The sequence below is a fragment of the Macaca fascicularis genome, chromosome 14 (genome assembly GCF_037993035.2).
Source record: "Macaca fascicularis isolate 582-1 chromosome 14, T2T-MFA8v1.1".
Lineage (NCBI taxonomy): Eukaryota > Metazoa > Chordata > Mammalia > Primates > Cercopithecidae > Macaca > Macaca fascicularis.
The window spans coordinates 20,459,006-20,477,802 of record NC_088388.1 but is presented as its reverse complement, the minus strand read 5'-3'; the positions used below and the strand labels follow the sequence as shown (position 1 = coordinate 20,477,802).

Below are 18,797 nucleotides of genomic sequence, written 5' to 3'. Positions count from 1 at the left end.
TGTAAGATGGCATCACAAACACTCCCGGTGCCATCGGGCTGCTGTCACTGGTTCTTGTGTGTGGAAATGTCAATCCCAGGGCCTGAGGTGTGCAAAGTCAATAGTGGTTCTCTCCCTACTTCCACCCCCTGGTTTTTCTCAAAACCCGTTGAGTGTAGAATGTGTCCTAAATGGAAGTACTTCCACGGGGCACTGAGAGGATGGGCGATCTCTTCTCACTGCAGTCAACTGGCTGAAATGCTCACCTTTTCATTTTAGCATGTGAGAGGTGACATTCTGATCCCCAGAATTGTAAACTCAGACTCTCAGAGAGCTCAGGATGGCAAAATCCAACCTTTTCATTTTTAAGATGGGGAAATTGGTTTGCACAATGTCATGCAGCAGGTCTGCGGCAGAGCTGGAACCCACACCTGCTGATTCCCAACCTGGTGCTCTGTCTGTCATCCTGGGTGACAAGGAGCCATGGAGGCCACAGGGAGAAAGGACCATGGGATGCTGTCTTGATCCCTCTGTCCTGTGACTGTGAGGGAGGCTCACTCTGCTCTATGAGCCCCATCACATGGTGTCATGTGTGGGGGTGAATGGAGCCTCCCTCATAGAAACAAAACTCCAAGAACTAGAAAGAGCCAGGTCGTTATCCAGATTCATAGGGAGAGCAAGCTCCTACCAGAGGCATCGAGGGGTGAGGAGGCCCACCACACTTGGAGTTGAGTCCCATTCCTGCCTCTTGCCAACCATGTGTCCTGGGCAGGGGATTTTTCGAGCTGAGCCTGCTTCCTTACAAACTGAGGAGAGTAAAATTACAAACCTATAGGTTATTGTGAAGATTCAACAAGTTAATATAATACTAAAACTTAATGAGCGTACACTATGTGTCAAGTTGGGTTCTAAACTCTTTATATGTATTTGCTCATTTAATCTTTATCACAACTCATAGTTTGCTGCTAAGGGAATGGAGGCTCAGGATGGTTAAACAAACCCCGGGGACAAAATTGGAGAGGACAGTGTAGATTTTGAGCCCAGGTAGCCTGGCTCTGGCACCCCACTCTTAACCACTGTGCTCTTTGACCTCAATTTTGGCAGAATCCAGTGCTTAGCACATAGAAGCTCCAAAAATGTCCACCCCTCCCTTGCTGTCTGTAACCTTCCTTCCTCATCCACCCTGTCTGGCCCTCAAGAGTGGGTTCTAGAAGCAGGGTTCTGTTATTTCTCAGATACCAAAAGTTGACCCAACTCGATTGCTCTATCTTGAGTTGTTTTACTTCTCTGTTTTGTTGTTGGTTTTGGTTTTTATTGCTTATTCTTTGATCAAAAGCAAGACTGAATTGCCTACCAAGGCAAATCTGATTCTGTGCTCCTGAGCACCAAGCTAGCCTCAGTGCTCAGCTCGGCTCCTAATGCCAACCAGTGAAGGAGCATGGTTTCTTGGCTTCTAATCGCTCACATGCATGGCTAAAGCCCCAGCCCCACACCGGCTTCTTGGATACAGCTGACCAATTTTGGGGAAAAATACACCTTCTTGTTTGTGGGTTTCTGGCCACACTTGTTCAATTTCCTGGTTACTATAGAGACCTTGTCAACACATCCAAATACTCTTCTTAGCAAAGAAATTTGTCTTCTCCCGTCTCTGTATAGCCTCAAAGAACACAGGGTCTCAGGAAGAAGCAGGAAAGGCTTAGCCTCTGGGCCTTCTGAGCCCACCCCAGGCTCTGGTTCCCTTTTAGCTGCTTTCACACTTTGAGCCTACAGAGGATAAAATGAGGGAATGAACAAGGAGCACTGTTTGAGTGGGACTAAGCTTCAGGGCAAATAAAGGGAAGTGAATCAGAATAACGGAGAATCTGGGCAGAGTATTTAAACATTCAAATTTCTTTCTTTTTCCAGTGACCTAAGGACAGGCAATCTGCCCTGGGAATCTGGATCCCTTACTCTTAATATTATGACTGGAAGGGCAAGGTCAGCGCTCCCAGTGGACCGGATACTAAGGTTGGGTCTCAGGTCTGCTCCTGACTGCCGAGGCCAGCAGCTACAGTGCATTTATACAAATGGTTAGCGGAGTTCCCAAGCTGCCTCCCGTCTTTCCATCTCTGCTTATTGAAAGCTTACCCGTGCTTTATGACCCCGCTCCGATGCCACCACCTCCAGAAAGACTTAGAATCGATCTCCTCTTTCGCCCTTGTACCTCTCGTTATAATCTCATCTCTCATCACCTCCTGCCCGACGTCATGGTTGCTTGTATGTCTGCCTTTATTCCAGAGATTCTCATCAAGCTGTAATTATGGGGCAGGCCCAGAGCTAGTCACTGGCAATGAGAAAGATCCAATCCCCATCCTTATTTCAGGGGCTCCCATATGCTCAACAGCCTGGCAGAGACGGACAAGTCCACATGTAATTAAAGCAAATGGAGAGGGATGTGCTGAGAACCTGGGGCATCTCTGCCTGCAGATGGGGAAGGGGTGATCCAGGAAGGCTTCCCAGAAGTGATGATGCCTGGCTTACATCTTAAAAGATGAGTTTCACAGAACAGCATAGGGGACAGGGGAGAAGGGACAATTCACAAAGGCGGAACAGCATGTGCAAGGCCAGGAAAGTGTGAGGTCTTCAGGGAAGGAGCCCCAAGGAGCCCAGATGGCCAGTGTCAGGGGCATCCTGAGGTGGAGGGGCAGGAGGTGGGATTGGGCAGGCAGGGACTGTCAGACGGCAGAGGACCTACTATGCACTGCTTAGCAGCTTGGGCTTTCTCCTGCCAGCCGTGGGGAGCCATGGAAAAGTTTTCAGGAGGCAAGAGACCTGACGGGGTTTGTCTTTTAAAAAGACAACTGGGGCTGCTGAGTGAAGGATGGATGGTTGAGAGGCAAAAGGTGAAGCAGGGAGACCAGCTAGTAGATGGTGGCCTTCATCCACACCATGGTGTGGACCGAGTGATAGCAGTGGAGGTAGAAGTAGGAGGATTTGAGATCTGTTTAGGAGGCAGAATTGGCAGGACCTTGTTGTTGATGGGATGGGAGAGAGAAAGGGTGAGTCGGAGATGACTCTCAGAATTGCAGCATCATTGGCCAGGGTGGATGATCAGATCTGAGGAGGAAAGTGGCACTTTTGGCTTAGGAAATGCTGATCTAAGGAGCCTGAGGGATACCTCAAGGTGCATCTAGATGCCCTTCCCTCCTCTTTCCCCTGCTCCCTAGGCCAGCCCTTGCTGTGGTTTTTCCTCCAACCTGTTGTCTAGGCCCACACTAAGGTGGTAGCTTGGAGTTAGATCACCAGATTTGGAAAAAGTCACCAGACGAATGTACTCCTACTGCAGATATTTGAGTTGGACTCCGTGTGCCCTGCCTCCCTGGGGTTTTCAAACTTTCAGGAGAAATCCAGGAGAAAGAGGACACAAACAGTGGAATTCCAGGTTTGTTAGGAGAGAGATTTAGCAAGTCCTTCTCTAGGGCCTGAAAACACACTTGCTCAGGCTGCTGGGCCTGCTCCTCTCGGGTCATGGTCCTGTGTGCCCTGGTCCAGCCCTGCAGCCTTCAGTCACGCACCCAGCCTGTACCACCAGCCACAAGGCCCCAAGTACATCCTTTGTTTTTCCTGGGCCTACTTCTTTATCAAATAACAGAATTGTGCTCCTTCTCTTCCCACCCCAACTCCCTTATCTTCTCTTCTTCCTCAGTGATAAGGAACAAGGACTTCAGAATCAGGTAGATCTGGGTGTAAATTTCAGTCCTACCACTTTCTACCTGTGTAAGTTACTTCACTAGTACCTTAGTCTCCTCATCTGTAAAGTGGGGACAGTAATGGTACCTACTTCATATTCATTCATATTCAATGAGACAATGTATGGAAAGCTGTCAGCTCAGTGCCTGGCACCCAGGAAATGCTCAAAAGCCTCCAAGGTCATGGCCATCACGGGCATCAAGGTTCCCTCCCTTCCTCTCCCCTCCCATCCCTCTCTGATATTCTTTGCAAATACTGCCATCACAAGGCTTTCTCTGCCCTGGGCTGCCAGCTGTCCAGTCTGGAGGCAGAGGACTGAACTGAATGACCCCTCAAGGTCTTTTTGGTTTGAGAGTCTTGAGTTTTGGGAGCATTCTCCCTGAACTTTCTTCATCTGGGTTCTCATGGTGATGTGGGCCCTGGCCTCTGTGGGTCTCTGTCTCTATTTAGTTTTTCCAAGTCACCTGGAGGCTTCTTCCCTCCACTCCCTACTCTCAGCATCCCCTCCTGGGTCAAGACAGGTTCAGGCATGCACACTGTCCATCAGTCGTCATGGCCCACCTGCTGGCTCCCCAGTGACTGGGTCTCTGATTGGCTTCCTTCTGCATTTCCCAAGGATGTTCTAAGGAGCTTCACGTGATTCCCCCTGCCTGCCCGTGCGCAGCATTTCTGAAGCCAGCTTCAGAGCAGAGGGAGATTGCTTTGGCAGAATGAGTTTTTTTTTTTTTTTTTAAGATGGAGTCTCACTCTGTCACCCAGGCTGGAGTGCAGTGGCATGATCTCAGCTCACTGCAACCTCTACCTCCCAGGCTCAAGTGATCCTCCTGCCTCAGCCTCCCAAGTAGCTGGAATTACAGGCACATGCCACCAGGCCAAGCTAATTTTTTGTATTTTTAGTAGAGACAGCGTTTCGCCATGTTAGCCAGGCTGGTCTCGAACTCCTGACCTCAAGTGATCCAGCCGCCTCGTCTTCCCAAAGTGCTGGGATTACAGGCATGAGCCACTGTGCCTGGCCAGAATGAATTTTCACATTCTCTGTGCCTCCTTTGTGCCTGGCAGTTCCTGGTGCCCAGAGAGCTTGCCTTTGTGTGATTTCTCTGCTGATTGCCTTGGTCCATGTCCCTGGGTATTAGGGTTCTCCAGAGAAACAGAACCAATGGGGTGTGTATAGAGAGAAAGATTCATTTTAAGGAATTGGCTCACACAATGATGGAGGCTGGTGTGTTCAGAATCTGCGGGATGGGCTGGCAGAACCAATGGGGCAGCTCAAGCTCAAAGGCTGTCTGTGGCTGAATTCCCTCCTGCTCAGGGCAGGTCAGTCTTTTGTTCTATCGAGGTCGTCAGCTGATGAGATGAAGCCCACCCATGCTACAGAGGGCAGTCGTTTTACTCAAAGCTCACTGATTTCAGTGTTAATCTCAACCCCAAATCACCCTCACAGAAACAGCTAGGATGATGTTTAACTCTGGATCTGGGAACCGTGGCTCAGCCAAGCTGACCCATAAAGGGAACCATCCCACCCTGTTACTGGCAAACGTACCAGACACATATCCCAGGCCTCGGAGAGGCTGCCACTCATCTTAGATTCCAGACCACACAGTAGTAAGATTTTGTTCCCACTTCCCCAGAAGATCATGATGGGAAGCCACCAGCCACTAGGTGTAACCTCCGCCTCAGCCAGTCAAAGCCTCTTAGCCTGCCGCAGCACAGGACCTGGCTCAGGCCTGGGGCTGAAGGCTGCATGTTGGTTACTGAGTGTATAATGGAGGTTGCAGGGAGGGGATGAGGGATGTTGCTGCCCCCATGGCCTCACAGACAGTAATTTTCTTTCTTTCTTTTTTTTAAATTTATTTTGAGTTTCATTCTTGTTGCCCAGGCTGGAGTGCAATGGCACGATCTCAGCTCACTGCAACCTCCCCCTCCTGGGTTCAAGCAATTCTCCTGCCTCAGCATCCTGAGTAGCTGGGATTACAAACATGCACCACCAAGGCTGGCTAAATTTTGCATTTTTAGTAGAGACAGGGTTTCTCCATATTGGTCAGGCTGGTCTCGAACTCCCAACCTCAGGTGATCCATTGGCCTCGGCCTCCCAAAGTGCTGAGATTATAGGTGTGAGTCACCATTCCTGGCCAGACAGTAATTTTCAAACCTGGCTGCATACCAGAATCACTTTAAGGTATAGATTCCCAGACCTCACTATCAGGGGAAATTCAGAGGCACTAGTCAAATCTAGAAAGATCAGGGCATCTAAATTATTAGGAAGTAATTAATGTATCACCATAGAAAACTCAGAATGAGAGTGGAGCTGTGAGCGTCTCCTGGGGCCAGGTATTCCTGTTTCTTTCAGAGGTGAGGCACCTGGTCCCACCCATCATTTCACACTGAGTCACCTGTTGACCCATCTCGCTTGAATGACTCCCGGGATGGAGGCCTGGCTCCCTCCAAGGCAGCGCCTTGTGTTGGAAGAAGGGCGATGGCGTGAAGCCTGTCTAGCTGTACCCTCCAGCTGCGGGTCCTCACTCCAGCTCTCAGAACCAGAAGGAATTTGTCTAATTGCTCATCCACTGGAGAGCCCTCGAGGTATTGATGACAGTTTTCATTTCCTGCTGTGTCTTCCCTAGGATAAAAAATCCCCAGCCCTCTTACCAAGCCGTGTCTCTCAGCATGAGGCCCCAGCAGCGGACTCTGCTTAGGCTTTTGTTCGGCCCCAACAAGGCCTACCCAAGCAATCACCTCCTTCCTTCCAAACACTCCACCCCCATTAATGTGGCCAAAGCCACGTGGCTGCTTGTGTTAGCTCCATCACACTGTGGATAGAACCCTCCAAGCCTGAGCCCCCAGCCTGCATCCTTATCCTCCTCCTCTCTTTTGCCTTAACTGTACCACCTGGAAGAGGTGCTTCTTCAAGGTCCTGGGCACTCCGGAGTGTTCTCCTCCACTTAAAAAGCACAAGGATGGAGGTCAGGAGATCGAGACCATCCTGGCTAACACAGTGAAACCCCATCTCTATTAAAAATACAAAAAATTAGCCGGGCGTGGTGGCGGGCGCCTGTAGTCCCAGCTACTCCGGAGGCTGAGGCAGGAGAATGGCATGAACCCAGGAGAAGGAACTTGCAGTGAGCTAAGATTGCACCACTGCACTCCAGCCTGGGCAACAGAGCGAGACTCCGTCTCAAAACAAACAAACAAACAAACACAACAAAAATAACAACAACAACGCCACAAGGATGGTCTCCAGGCACCTGAGAAAACAGAGTCTGCTGCCCTTTAGGATCTGCCACCTCTGAGGCTGAGCTGACCCAGATTCCGGTACCCTTCACAGGAGGAGCCACCACAGTGGAGAAGGAAGCTCATGGCCTTTGGAGAAGGGTAGGCTTAGGTTCAAATCCCAGCTCTCCCTGTAGGACTTGGGGCAACTGATCCTCTCTTTCTTAATCTGTAAATGCTACCTACCTACTACGGCTGTGCTGAGACTTCCGAATAAAGTGTCAAAGCACCTAGCCCAGGGCCAGCACATAGTAAGCACACCTGAGTCTAAGCTCTCATCTCCTCTTGAGGGACTTAGATCTTTTATCCCTTTTTCTTTCCCATCAAATCCTCCAATTCTAGCCCCTCATGTGGAAGAGCTGTATTGACTCAACACACTAATACACCAGTACACCAAGGCACTAGTCAAATCTTGTGACTTTGAGCTGAGAATGCCCCCGTGTGGGTTGTGTGACCTGGGGCAAGCCTCTTCCTTTCCTCTGATTGTGGTTCTTTCATCTCTGATTTGAGATGTGCAGGCTAGGAAGTCACATACATTTATTTATTTATTTATTTGTTTGTTTGTTTGTTTATTTATGGATACGGGATCTCACTCTGTCACCCAGGCTGGACTGTGGTGGCACAATCATGGTTCACTGCAGCCTTGACCTCCTGGGCTCAGGTGATCTTCTCACCCGAGCCTCCGGAGTAGCTGGGTCCAAAGGCATGCACCACCACACCTAGCTAATTTTTTCATTTTTGTAGAGATAGGGTCTCACTATGTTGCCCAGGCTGGTCTCAAACTCCTGGGAGCAAGCAGTTCTCCCACCCAGGTCTCCCAGTGTTGAGATTACAGGCATGAGTCACCACACCCAGCCCAGGAAATCACTTTAAAGCCCCTTCTAGCTCTGCCTGTCGGGTCTCCCCAGAAGCCTACTAGTCTTTTGGGACCCTTGGCCCTGGGAGGGAGCTGGCGCAGATGTGAAAATCACCTAACGAGCCCCCACAGAGGAGGCTGGACCATTCCTCCTCCCCACTCTGCCGGATTTTCATGTGTGCGTGTGTGTGTGTGTGTGTGTGTGTGTGTGTGTGTGTGTGGTTTTTTTTTTGAGATAGAGTCTCACTCTGTCACCCAGGCTGGCGTGCAGTGGCGCGATCTCGGCTCACTGCAAGCTCCACCTTCTGGGTTCACACCATTCTCCTGCCTCAGGCTTCCCAAGTGGCTGGGACTACAGGCACGTGCCAACACGCCTGGCTAATTTTTTTGTATTTTTAGTAGAGACAGGGTCTCACTGTTTTAGCCAGGATGGTCTTGATCTCCTGACCTCGTGATCCACTGGCCTCAGCCTCCCAAAGTGCTGGGATTACAGGCGTGAGCCACTGCACCCAGCCCACTCAGCCTGATTTTCAAGCACCCGATCATCTCATTCATTCCTCAGACACCCACATGTCCCCACTTGTTGGCAGGCACGATGACGGCACAGATGAGAAATGAAGGGTCTTTCACCTCAAGATACTGACAAGCCAGCAGGGCAGACAGAGAAGCAAACAAATAGCTAAGCCAGGGTGACAGGAGCTATCCTAGATGCAGCAGACATGGAAAGCCAGGGAGTACAGAGGAGGCAACACATGATTCTGCCAGGGACGAGGGATGGCGGCGGTTCAGGGAAGCTAGTGAGAAGCAAATGTTGGCATTCAGGCTTGAAGGATGGGTAGGGGTCTACCTGGTGGGAAAGGGAGAAGGGGCACTGCAGACCAAGGACACAGTGTGGGCATTGGCCCAGGGATTGGAAAGTCCTATTCCACTCTTGGAATGACCTAAGAGTTCAGCAAAGTTTGAGGAAGTTGGCTGGGAGATGAGAGTGGAGGCACGGAGGCCAGCTGACTGTCTACTGTGGAGATCCGGACTGGAGGACACGGGAACATGAACTAGGACAGGGCATTTGTCCTTAGTAGGCAATCTGGGGACACAAAGACCAGCCAGATCCGGATCCTCCTCTCCAGGGACTGACCATCCATCCAACCATTCACTCATCAATAGATGTCGATTCAGCACCTATGCTGTGCCATACGCTGTGATGGCAGTGAGCCTTCTCCAGGAGGAAGAAATGACCTGTCCTCCTGTGCATTCACTTCCCAGGGTGGCTACAAGAAAGCACTATGATCTGAGTGGCTTAAAACTGCAAAAATGCATCTGCGCATAGGTCTGGAGGCTGGAAGTCTGAAATTGAGGTGTCAGTAGGGCTATGCTCCCTCTGAGACTCCAAGTAGAATCCGTCCTTGCCCCTGCCTGCCTTCTGCTGGTGGCCATTCATCTTGGTGTTCCTTGGCTTACAGACACATTAATCCAGCCTTGGCCTCTGTCATCACGTGACCTTCTTCCTGTGTGTCTGTCTCTGTATCGCTTCTCCTCCTTGTCATAAGTGTACCAGTCATGTAGGATTAGGGCCCAACCTAATTGAATAGGACCTCATCTTAACTAATTATGTCTGAAAAGACCAAATTTCCAAATAAGGTCACATTCACAGGTGCTGGGCGGTTGGGTCTTCAACATCTCTTTCTTCGGGGGTTGGGGAGGTGGAGACACAGTTCAACGTACAATGCCAAGTAACCACAATGCACTGTGGCAACTACCTTAGAGGAACTGGGGACAGGCTGTGAGCATTCAGAATAAAGAGTTCTTGCCAAGCAGAGGAATCCTCAGCGGCTTCCTGGAGGAGGTGGCCTTTCAACCATACATTGACAGGATTTAGCTATGGAAAAGGAAGGGCATCCCAGGCAGAGGGTAGTGCAGGAGTACAAGCATGTAGGAGGGAATTGCAGGGCAGTAATTATGTCACTCTTTATAAGCAATACTCGGAAAGCCCTCTCCTCTCGCCCTTCTGCCTGCCTGCCCCCAAAATCTTATACATGCCGAGCTCACTCCAGCCCATCCAATCTTGCACTTGCATTTGGTGGGGTTTGGGAGAAAACTGCTGCCCGGAGTCATCCTGACATTCCTATTCATGTCCAAACCTGGATTTGTTTTTCTTGAGCTTCAGTGAAGAAAAAAAATAATAAACTCTGTATTTATCAAGCAGCAAACCAGTAGGAAATTATAACCTTTTAAAATAAATATGTATCTAATTATAGGAAAGCACCGTTTACTTTTGCAGTACTGTCAGGATTTCCCCGGCCAGCCGAGTCTACAGATAATGTTCCAACTGCCCCCAACCCCCAAATCTCACTGGGCATTAACCTCAAAAATACCACCTCTGCCGGTCTCTCAGCAGACAGTGATTGAGGCTGTGCTGAGATGCCCTGAGCAGGCTGGAGAGGAACCTGATTCCCTGGACTTTCCTTTTAGAGCCAGAGGCCCAGCCCCTTCATTGGCTCCTAACCACAAAGCCACAACCCACACCCACAAGAGTGTCTGTTCTGTCCAGCACACATCTCTGTGGTTGGCAGCTTTCTCCCTTGCAGAAGAGTCAGAAGTCCCAGAGGGAGCAGAACTGAGCCATCTTGGGGAACGAGCTAACACTGAGGGCTCGTCTCATGGCAGGCATGGTGTGAGGCCCCATGCTTCACTTCTGTATTCCTGTCACCTGTAAGTCCACAGACAGCAATCGAGCCCTGAATGTTGCGTCCACACACACACCATGAAGAACAAGTAAGGAAAAGGAGTAAAGTGTGTAAAGTGCCAATGGGAGCCCAGGCACCTATTAGGTGCTTATAGGAGGCAGCTGTTGTTATTCATGGCCGGCACCGCATTACTCTCCACCAGGCACTTCCTATGATGAGTTCATTCTTTCAGCATCTATTCATTAAGCACCTGTGATGCAGCAGGTACTGCTATTCACCTGGTTCCCTCCCTCCCTTCTTCCCTCCCTCCTTTGCACTGGGGCCTGCCCTGTCTGCCCTCTTTAATGCCTAGCCCCCTCCTACTGCACTCCTGGCTCACCCAGCCCTGTTTACCCAGCTCTGCTTTCCCCCTCGTACTTATCACTTCTGATACTCTAGATGATTTATGTTATGATTATGTTATTCTTGTCTGTTCCCCACAACTACGAGGGAAGCTCTAGGAAGGTGGGTCCTGGTAAGCTCACTGCTCTGGTGGCAGCACCTAGGTCAAGGCTGGACACGTAGCAAGTGTTCAATTAGTATTTGTTGAATTGAGTTGAACTTTGATCACTGTCTTTGGAGATGGACAAATCCAGGTGAAATGCCCACTCCTTGCTAGTGGTGTGACCTTGGACCTGTGACATGGCCTCATTGAGTCTCAGTGTCCACTTCTATAAAGTAGAGAATCCGTGGGGATCTGAGCAGGTAGGATGCTTGCACAGCGCAGAGCAGTGCCCGGTGCAGAGATGCTTCTTGGGAGCTGGTAGGCAGCTTCTGAGAGTCAGGCGTGCAGTGGGAATTCCATGGTTCATGGAGGTCTCAAGTGTTAGCAGGTCTGGGTTTGAATTCTGGTTCCCATCACTTCCCAGCTTTGTCACCGTAAGCAAATCGTGTAACCTTTCTAAGCCTCAGTTTCCTGTTTGTAAAATGGGAATCAAACAGCACCCCTACCTCAGAGAGTCATCATGACATAGTATGAGGTCGTGTCCATAAAGCAAGCTTGCAAGTAGTAGGCATCCAGGGAGTACAGTCTCCCCCTTCACTTGTCCCAGCTGGGGGCTGTAAGAAGCTTGGCAGCAGAAACCTGCAAATACCCAGGGCTGCTGGGGGCATTGGCCCCTATTCTTCATGGCCATCCATCCCTCCTCCCATAATTACCCAACCTGGGCCTGCCAGATGTGCTCCCAAGAGGATTCCACCTCCCCAACGCCAGCCCACAGCTCCCTCCCCAAGCCCCAGCTCCCCCAGCCAGCATCTCTCACTGTCTTTGGCACTAATAGGCCCTGCAGGCCTCTGAAAGATGATGATGGCTCCCCCCAGAGCCCACAGCAAGTGCCAGAGGAAGAGGGATCTCCTGGGCAATGGAGGGGCTCCCCCAGGATTTGGGGGTATGAGCAGCTGCCTTCCAGAGGGGTCACCTCTGAGCAGAGAAGGATGAGGAGGGGCTGCCGCTTGGCTCTGGCTGACTCTGAAGCTGACAGTCAATGACAGGGTGGGCTTGGGCTGAGTGGGAGCCTGAAGGGGGAGGTAGCCATGGCAACCTTCCCTGACACTCCATAATAGATGCCCCAGTACCTCGTGTGTCTACATGAGGCCTGGAGAGGGCCAGTGGGTCCAAGATCAGTCACTGCCCAGCCTTGCCTACTGAATGGGGCTGTCACTTTTGAGGACTGTCCTGCGCCTACCACCACAGAGCTGGTGTGAAGTGGCAGGGGTGGGGGAACTCCGAGCCCTCCAGAGCCTGTAGACACCTGATGCCTGCACACCAGGCCCCTTAGCAGACACAGGAGAGGGGGGAGGTGATGCCTCTGTGCACCAGCACCCAGTTTGAAGAGTTAGAAACGTATTTATCATCCTAAAGGTGGGGCTTTCACCTAATGCCGAGATACACCAGTTACCACATGGGTCTGTGTCTGGCTTCCCTATCCTAGCCACTTGAGGGGCACTGATTTGAAAGGGCCTTGAATAGCTCTAGTCTGGAGACAGATGCGTCCCTGAGTTCTGGGGCCCTCGGGCTGGACAGGGGTGGGAAGCCACAGAGTCCAGCACAGGGGATGCACACGGGACAGAAGATGTGCATGTATCCAGCACTCGAGGTTGGCTGGGGCGACACTGAGCAGCCCAGGCTGGATGCTGGGCACCAGGTCGCTCCTTGAGGCTGCAGTGGGTTGATGTGTTTTGAGCCTTTTGCCCACAGTATCTCATCCAAGTCCCAGAACCGCACGTGAGGAAGTTGCTGTCAGGAACCGCATCCTCCAACCAGTGAACTGAGGCTTAGTGAGCACCCCCAAGTGGCAGAGCAGTTTTTAAAGCTGGCTCAGTCTGCCTCCAAAGCCCATTTTGTAGAGGAAGAACTCAAAGCCAAAGGAAGTCAAGGCTACCCAGCTGTAAATACCAGAGCTGGCAAGCTCTGAGGCTGGGTCCTTAACTGGGGGTTGGTGGGTAGGGGGAGGGGTGTCTGTGAACTTGGGTGGGAACAAAATACAACTTTATGTTCACTCACTTGTAACTAAAATGTAGCATTTCCTTCAAGTGCAAATGTAAGCAACATACCACAGTTCTGTTTACAGCACCTGTGACTTCATTGCCACTGGAAACCACAGGTATTTTCACATCACACTGTAATTGTGACAAAGATCTTGAACTATCATTTGTGCTCATCACTACTCTGAAATTACAGTAGTTAGTAGACCTGATGTTAGATCTTATAATGTAATGCATTAATAAATAATTTAATGCACATATATTGCTATATCCCACTTTTATGTATTTATTTTTTTTGAGACGGAGTTTTGTTCTTATCACCCAGGCTGGAATGCAATGGCACGATCTTGGCTCACTGTAACCTCCACCTTTTGGGTTCAAGCAATTCTCCTGCCTCAGCTATCTGGGTAGCTAGGACTACAGGTGTGCACCACCACACCAGGCTAATTTTTGTATTTTTAGTGGAGGGGGTTTCACCATGTTGGCCAGGCTGGTCTTGAACTCCTGACCTCAGGTGATCTGCCTGCCTCAGCCTCCTAAAGCGCTGGGATTACAGGCATGAGCCACCATGCCCAGCCTCTAATTTTACATTTTTAAATTATTTTTGGAAATATATATAATTGACTTGCTTTGTAATCATGCATACTTTACGCATTTAAAAACATTGTTTTGAGAAAGGATCCACAGTCTCTAGCAGCCGGTCGCAGGGGTCATGGCATAGAAAATGTTAGGAGACCCAGCTCTCAAGCCAGTGCTTCTAACCACTAGGCTCACCTCCCTCGCAGATACTGAGCCTCTATGCCATCACTTTGCTTCCAGAGCCATGCAGAACAATAAGCTTGGACTAGCGGCCTCTGGAGGCTTGGCACATTTGAGTGGGGTGTACCCCTCTTCCTCTTTTCCCTATCTGACCCTCACCCACCCTTTCCAGTCCCTTGGCCACATCAGAGTTAAAATGCCAAATTCTCTGTAGAGCCCAATCTTTCGATTTACAACCAAGTCAGGTTTGTGCCGATTTTCAGGCACCAATTATGGGCCAGCTCTCTTGGACCAATTAAAATGTGCAGGTGCAATAATGTCGACATCAACAGTCTGGGGTTATCTCAGCAGATATTTTTCATGAAATATTTATGAGAGACTGGGAATTTTAACCATTTAATGGCATGCTTCCCCATTCTGCTAGGGCTTCTTGCAAATGGAGGAAGAGCTCGCAAAGGGTAAGGGCAGAGAGGTGGCCAGAATCTTGCAGGAGGAGGGAGAATGCAGCTGAGGGCTGAGAAAGCCCAGGAGTGGGTGTAGGGGGGTGGGGACAGGACTTCTTTGAAGGTATTGGGGGGAAAAAGGATCTGTAGAATTAGATTAATCAGGGGGCTGGTGTTCTGGAAAGAGCCCATGTGGGTTTTGGGAGACTCAGGTTTTTGTTGGGACTCTGCTATGCACTTGCTGGGTGATCTCAGTGTCGTCATGTGCAAAAGGGCAGAAATGTCCATCTGCTTTGTGCCACCTCCCAGGGTTGTGGTGGGAATTAAATGGCAGCGTGAAGAGGAGAGGGCTTTGGAAGGGGTTTGGCATTGCCCACAGGGAAGGTTCTCTGCAAAGGGACTGTGCCTCCAGAAGGGTGGATATTAATGATGCCCCCAGTTTCTCATGCCTCTGTGTGTTCTTGCCCTTTAGTAGTTCCTCCCAGATCATTGACTCTGGCTTGGCCCTATGATTTACTTTGGCCAATGGAATAGTCACCAACTGGGTTCAAGCAGAGCTTGCAAAAACACCGGTGTATTTTCATGTTCCTTTTGCTCTTCTGCCTTTGTCTTATGAATGTGTTCAGGCTAACTTGCTGGAAGGCTTCAGAAGACCTGTGAGTAAGAGCCAAGATTTCCCAGACCAGACTACAGCCAAGATCAGCACAGCTGTCTACCCAACCTCCACCTCACCACAGAGAATGGAAGAATCACTCAGCCATCCTATAGACTGTGAGTAACAATGAATGGTTATTGTTTCTAGGCACTGAGTTTTGTGATGGTTTGTTACGCAGCAACAGCTGACTGCTACAGAGATGTTGCCCACCCTCACAGCCCCACGGATCTCTGTGCTTTCATTGAAAAGCAAAAGCAACCTCTGTTTTCCTCTTCTCTGTGGCCACCAGGGCTGCTGCCCAAACAGAGAGGCAATTTGCTTAGTGGCAGAGGTTGTGACCTCCAGAGTCAGACAGTCCTGGAATCCTATCCCAGCTGTGTGACCTGCAGTTAGCTACTTAACCACTCTGTGCCTCAGTGTCCCCATCTACAAAAGGCACAGTTTCTACCCCATCGGATTGTGGTAAGGACTAGAAAAGACATTGGATGTAAAGTGCATGACACCAAAGTGCTCCAAATGACTTTTTTGTTGTTGTTTATTTGTAGTGGTGGTTGTTCAAATTTTCCCCCAAAAAGCCTCTGCTTATCTTCCTCAGCCCAGATTGCCTGAATTTTTTGCCAGGATATCTTCCCAGTGGAGGGAGACAAGGAGAATGGGTAGCCACATGCCTTTGGTGCAGATTTCACAAACACTGTGATTTTTGGCAAGCAGAGTCTGCCAGTTGCATAGGAACAAACCTTCCTGATAACATCCCAGTTTAACCATCTCCAAAGCACTTTCATATCCATGCTCAGATTTGAAAGCCTCACAAGAATCCTGGGAGGTGGGCAAGGCAGGAACTGGCAGCCCCATTTTATAGACGAAGACACTGAGGCTTGGAGAGTTCCCCTGACTTGCAGAAGGTAAAATGTGGCCCAGGTTATCTGGTCACAGAGGAGAGCTGCCCCTGTCCTGGGTCACTCAGCCTCTCCCACAGGGACAGGTCTCAGCCGTGGAGATGCTGGAAAGAGCTCTGGAATCCCTGATGAGGGGCTACACCCTAGAGTCCTAAATGTCCCTTTGTAGAATATGATTTTATTCCCTGAGCGGGAGGTGTCTTCCTCTCCCTGAGCCAGTAGAGTAGTTTGGGAGTTACACTGGGACATCTCTTTAGTATTTAGCAAAATCAGGATTTTAAATTTAATCGTGATTAGGCAGGGTCCCTTCACACTGTCTGTCACCCCCGACAGAGTTAAAACACCAATAGCAATGCTGGTCCCAGTGGAGATCCTTGTCCCTAGCATCGTGACGCCCAGGGAGCCTGGTTATGGATGTAGCCAGCTGTCTCCCCGACTCTCTCCTTCAGGCTTAGCCTCACCCGCCAGCTCACTGGGTGCAAACAGGAGGTGGAGGGGTTCTTGCTGTGTGTTATGTGTTTATTCATGGGTTTACTCAGTTGCTTCTCTACAAAACCAGACAGTGCCCCCTTTTCACCTCTCCTTCCCAAAAGTTACTTACAGAGTTTGCCAAGAAGGCTGGAAAGTTGTTATGGCTTCCGGAAGGCCCAAAACACAACCGAAAAACAAAAACCAAAAACAGTGCAGCAGCAATATTAAACAGCATTGTGGGAAAGAACTGCCCTGTAAAACGGCTTTTGTGTTGGCCAGCTCCCTTCCATGGCGGGTAGACTATTAAATGCGTGTAGCCAGAAGGAAAGGGCCATTTTGCCGTCTGCTCTATTCCCTTACTATTCTATCATAAGCATTTTCCTTGTTGCAGCACATTAAATTATGGTGTACGCACCAGTAGAATTTTAGACAGTCATGAAAAAAATGATTATTACAAAGACCAGATTGTTTCTTGGAATGCACCTTCCTGATGAGGCAGCACCCTTTCTCATTCTGTGCTTTGTAAAAATTGCGAACTGGCTCCCAGGCCTCAGATGTCCCCCGGAGCTCCCTGTCTGAGGGCAGAGCAAGGTACAAACCATCTCAAACCAAGCTGAGCCCCGTGGTCTGCAGTGTGCCAGCCACAGGCATAGTGTGCACCCTGCCCAGACCCCTGGCAAGCCCGTATGCCCAGTCCCAACCCCACACTCATTTTTGGATTGGTGCTGCTTCTAGTTTTTCTCTCTGATCTGTTACTCTCCTAGAACATAAGGGCCTGGGAGGCAGGAATCTCAGTTTCTCAGACTCTCCCATTATCCTTCTATAATATTTGCATTAATGGGGACAGTGATGGTGGTGATGATGGTAGGAGGAAGCTCAGTGCCTGCTAAAGTACTCTGGGACTCACAGACTGGAGTTAGGGTCCCAGGACCCTCCCTGACCATCTTGCTTTGGCGCTTTTGACCTTGACTTACACGAGCATCGTCTCTGATCCTCATCACTGCTTTGAGATGGTGAAATGATCATCATCCCCATCCATTTTTGAAGTTGAAGAAACTGAGGCACAGTTTAAGTAGCTGCTTCCACTGTGATAGAGTGAATGAGGGTTCGAGAAACCTGGCTTCAAAGCCTGCCTCCGCCCCCTACTGTCTGATGCTGGCAAGTTTTGCAACCTCTCTGTGCCTCCCTGTCCTCACAGAACCCAGCCCCTGCACAGGCTTAATAAATTCTAACCACTCATCCCTTCCCACACGCTGTGAGCAAATAAGTGCTTGGGAGCTGTTGGGCTCTGGGTGGAGAGTAGCTCTGCCTGAATCACACGGGAGCAACTGGTATTGCGTGGGCACACCACCAGCGGCTGGCAGGGTGGGCCTCTAACCTCCGCCACCCCCGCCTCGGCCTCTGGCTCCTTTCTCTCCAATCTCGTCCCACTTCGCTGTGAAGAGCAACCTTCCTGCCTCATGCCCTCCTCTGGGTCCTCCCAGCCACAGCAGCCCCCAACCCACATTCTCACCCCCCTCCAAACAGGCTGTCCACGGAGGGTCTGCCCTCAGCCCTGCATTGCTGAGAGAGCCACACTGGTGGTGGGGGACCACTGAGGGCTCCTGGACGGGACGCTCTGCAGATGATGGGGGGCCAGGAGAGGGGCGGGGGTAGCGTGATGATGAGGAAGGAACGGGTTGAGGGGGCTGAGGAGACAGAGCCCACAGGGCAGGAATGAAGGGGGAAGCAGGGGCCTAGGATGACCCCCACAGCTCGGTCTTGAGCCCACGGAGGAGCAGGTTTGGGTGAGAGGTTGAGTTTTATTTCTGATACATCGCAGGGAGGCGCGGGGAGAGTGGGAGCAGGGATCTAATCAGCAGGTGCCCAGGAGAGAGGCCTGCGCTAAAGACTGCCTGAGCCTCTCCTGCCCAGCAATAGCCTTGGGGCTGGGGAGTGGGGGGATTGGAGGGGGTTGGAGGAGGAGAGGGGAGTGTGCTCTTGGCTGTATTCTGTCCTCCCTTTTAGCCTCTCAGGGCACTTCTGTCCCCTTGGGTAGGTCCAGGTGGGGCAGCAGGATGCTAAATCACTGTCCAGTCCAGAAGTCAGCCCCTCAGCTTGTGACCTCCTTTGGTAGGAGAACTCTTTAGTCTGTTTATCCATCCTGACCTTCAACCCATCAAAAGCAAAATATTTGGTTTTTAGAAACTGCCTGTTTGCTTTTCTGCTTCCGGAGGCAGCCAGAGCTTTGAGAGACCCATCCAGATGTGGGCTTGGAGCAGTCAACCGCCTACCCTTGAGGACTGAGCCTCTCAGAGGGGAGGCAGCCGTCCCTGGGGCCTGAGTCCCAGAGTGGGCCAGGCCTGCTTCTCCTGAGAGTACGCAGGAGGCAGGAATCCCAGGGATGCTTAGCCCTGCTGGCCCATCTGAGGATGGGAACAGTGGGCTCCAGGAACATGTCTTTCCTGCCAGCAAGAGTTGGGAGGAGCTTACCGTGTGGGCGGAGTGGGGAAGCTGAGGTGCCCTGGACAAGCTCAGCTGAGCTGGGGTCTCAGA

The 18,797-nt window shown here is 50.6% G+C and overlaps 1 long non-coding RNA gene across 4 annotated transcripts in view; it reads left to right on the top strand.

Moving 5' to 3' along the window:
- Positions 1 to 18,797, top strand: part of LOC102125637 (uncharacterized) — a 164,458-nt gene that overhangs the window by 17,924 nt on the left and 127,737 nt on the right. For all 4 annotated transcript variants that reach the window (XR_010580807.2, XR_006692323.3, XR_006692321.3 and 1 more), the window contains exon 3: positions 14,867 to 15,011. This is a non-coding gene — a long non-coding RNA (uncharacterized lncRNA). The remainder of the gene's footprint in view (positions 1 to 14,866; positions 15,012 to 18,797) is intronic.